The sequence below is a fragment of the Lactuca virosa genome, chromosome 7, assembly GCF_052849685.1.
Source record: "Lactuca virosa cultivar CGN04683 chromosome 7, Lactuca_virosa_CGN04683_v6, whole genome shotgun sequence".
NCBI classification, from domain to species: domain Eukaryota; kingdom Viridiplantae; phylum Streptophyta; class Magnoliopsida; order Asterales; family Asteraceae; genus Lactuca; species Lactuca virosa.
In genome coordinates this window covers 177,448,574-177,452,209 of record NC_136432.1, presented here as the reverse complement: position 1 = coordinate 177,452,209, position 3,636 = coordinate 177,448,574, and the positions used below count along the sequence as shown (strand labels likewise).

General features: G+C 40.6%; 1 non-coding gene across 1 annotated transcript; it reads right to left on the bottom strand.

Moving 5' to 3' along the window:
* Positions 1-487: 487 nt before the first annotated feature.
* LOC145127976 (small nucleolar RNA R71) lies at positions 488-594 on the bottom strand. Its single transcript, XR_013716579.1, has one exon. It is a non-coding gene; the product is annotated as a small nucleolar RNA R71 (small nucleolar RNA).
* Between the last annotated feature and the right edge of the window lie 3,042 nt (positions 595-3,636).

The window sequence follows — 3,636 nt, the reverse complement described above, 5'->3', positions numbered from 1 at the left end:
TGAAAACTTAGATCAAATACTTTTCCCAACCGAATCCGAGTATGACTCCGAGACCGAGTTTGGACTTTATACGAGTGAACCCGAGAACGAGCCAAGAAACGAGATGGCAAATATTGAAGAAATGTCAATGGGAGCTTACAAGAAGCGAATTTGTGAAGATGTTGGTCGAGGTTTAGTACAACCAGTGATACCTGCCACTGCCACATTCGAGCTGAAAGGATATATCCTCACTGCACTAAAGGATATCCCATTTTATGGGAAGGATCATGAGGATGCATTTAAGCATCTAGATGAAGTCAACGACATTGCTGACTATTTCAATGTCCCGAATGTCAATAGTGATACCATCTTACTAAGGATGCTACCAGTCGCTTTCAAGGGAGCTGCAAAAGACTGGTTGAAAGCACTTCCTCCTGGTACAATCACTACTTGGGCTCAAATGCATGATTTATTTCTAGATCAGTTTTGCCCACTTTCCAAGATAGCTAAACTCAAGAAGGTAATAGCCAACTTTGAGCAACAACCGGGGGAGTTACTATACGAAGCTTGGGAGCGCTACAAGGGGTTGTTAAGGAATTGTCCTCAACATGATCTCAATGTTCAACAAGAGATGTCTATTTTCTATGATGGGGTCAATGTAATGACATGACAACTCCTTGATTCTCAAGGGCCATTGACAAAGAAAAATCCAAGGGAGGTCAAGGAGTTAGTTGAAGAATTCGCAAGACACTCTTGTGAGTACCACAACCCAAGACAAGATGGGGCAAAAGGTAGTGGGGGTGCACATTCTGAAGAGATGGCTGCTATGATGGCATTGATCAATACTATGGACCGGAGATTGACCCAAATGGACCAATCAATTCATGCAATAAGAGTTAGATGTGAGAAATGCAGTAGGTCACACTTGACTAAAGATTGCCATTTGGATGATTATGGGAACAAGAAGGCTCAAGTTTGCTACTCAAGTGGGGACAAGTATGATGATGATTGGAGGAAGCCAAAGAAGGAGTGGTTGCCTTATGATGAGTACAAGAAACAGAAGGAGGAGAAATTCAGGCAGACTGGCCGGGGTTTTTACCAGAAAGAGCAACCACCAGCTGAGAAGAGACATGATGATACTGATGCAGCATTGAATGATCAAATAACAATGATGAAAGAACATCAGACCTTGATGAAAAATCATCAATCCATGATGATTGACCAAAAAACTCACTGAGAAATCAACAAGCCTCCATCAATAACCTTGAAGCTCAACTTGGCCAACTTACAACTTTGGTGAATGAGAAGCTATTTCCTCAAATTCATGAAAAGAAGACTCAATCCCATGTTATGGCAATTGATACTGAAGAAGAGGCAATCTCTGAGTTCTTAGAAGCCCTAGAAATGGATCCAAAGCCATCCGGACCAAAGCCAAAAAAGACAAAACTCGAAAACGAAATTGTTGCTGAAACACCAGACTCACGTCGTGAGCCCGCCATGCTCACGACGTGGGCTCAGTCTGAACAGAAAAATTCAGATTCTGTTCCGGCTTACCGACCGCCTTTACTGTTTCCGTCTCGAGCACATCTCAGTCCATTGGAAAGGGAACATCTAGAGTTTATTCAGCAAATAAAGGGTATTCCCATTAATACCCCTTTTATAGATTCACTTTCAAAAATTCCAGAATACGCGAAGTTCCTACAAGATATTATAGACACTCGTCAGCAGTTAAAGAAGAATTCTAAGGTCATTCTTAGTGAACAAAGTTCAAGAGCTGTATTGGGAGCGATACCTAAAAAGATGGGAGATCCCAAACGCCTCACTCTTCCATATGAGGTTGGTAACAATTTGAAGACTTATGCTTTAGCCGATTCCGGGGCTAGCATAAATTTGTTGCCCTATTCATTCTATCAAAAGCTAAATATTCAGAAAATGAAGGCAACAAATATGACCATCCACATGGCCAATCGTTCGGTGACTCACCCGAGGGGAATTGTTGAAGACATCCTTGTTAAAATTGGGAAATTTGTTTTCCCAGTTGACTTTGTGATTATGGATATGAAGGAGGATGTTAATGTCCCCATTATTCTTGATCGGCCTCTACTTAATACTGCTAGAGCTTTAGTTGATGTTCGTGAATCCAAGCTTACATTGAGGGTTGGTGATAATAAGGAGACTTTTGGAATACAAGATGGTTTTCAAGAAGAAGATGTAAAAGGTGAGGTGTTTAATATGGATGAAGATAATGATCTTGAAGAATTGGATAAGCTAATGGAGGAAGAAATCAAGACAATTCATCATGTCAAACGCACCAAACCAAGAGCATCTGTCCCGTTCTTTGTAGAAGTCATTACCTACACAAAACCAACAACTTTGATGAGTGAGGAAAGCGATGAATTGTCGAGTGATGAGGACGAGGCTACTTCTAAGGAGACAGTTTCAGTGGCAAAAGAAGAGAAGGTTCCTATGGGGCTAAAGAAGAATGAAGAAAAATTGGAAACAAAAGGGACAAAAAGGAAGCTTGACATAGACGAGGCGAAGGCTAAAAAGGAAAATTCAAAAAAGGCGTACATTCGACATGTTCAAGCATACAAAAGGCGATGGAAGGAGCAGAAAATCCAGTTGGTGATGGACGCATCTGAAGATTCAACGTAGGAGGCATGGAGTCTGGCTCACGACTCCATAAAAAAAGAAGCGCTTCTCGGGAGGCAACATGAGTTTGGTTTGCATTTTCTTTTCTTTTCTTTTCTTTTTAGGAAAGTGATCATTTCGTCATCTAAAAACTTCTTTAATGGTAAAAATTATATGTGGGGTACTTTAGAAATTAAATGGTAAACAATTAGAATAAATAAATATCATAATTTACATTATATTTGGTCTAGACTATATTTCACGTCGTGGGTATATGCTTCACGGCATGAATTGGATTGATAAACGGGGTACCATCGTTTAACCAGCTTTGAAGCCCGGATCTTAGCCCAACTAGATATTCACGTCGTGAATTGGCAATTCACATCGTGACCTTTAAAAACACGGGGGGGGGGGGGGGGGGGCAGTTACATAATCACTTTGACCCACTTCCCCTTTGTTTATTCTACTGCCGTACGAAGTGAGAACGCCCCACAGCCAATTTTTCTCCATTTTCCTTCCGAATTACTTGTGTTCTTTTGTCTTGTAACTCCATTTGGTATGTATTTCATCCTTTACTTGTTTCTATTGCTTCCGATTTATGCATTTTGATGGTTAGGGTTTACTTAGGAATTAAAAATCCCAAATTGGTTGAATTAGTTGGTGTTTTCAGTTTGCATGGCCTTAGGTTAGTGGAATAAACAAACCCCAAGTATGATATTTGATGAATTTTGACTGTAGAATACTCGAACTGTTCTCACGACCCGACTGCGCACTACGACGTGGAACGCTAGTCCACGTCGTGGTTCCTAGGCTGTCAAAATTCTGTTTTATTTTTAATGTAATACTTTGAGTGTTTTGGTTTGTTTTGGTTTGTTTTTTATTTCAGGCATGGCTCCTAGACGAGCGGTTCAGCAGGAAAACAACCCGATCGATGTGGCGAGCATTCACCCATTGTATCGGTTTCCACAGAATATTTCTCGTGTGTTGTTAATTGCATATGAAAACTGTTTGGGATGGCTTTATAAC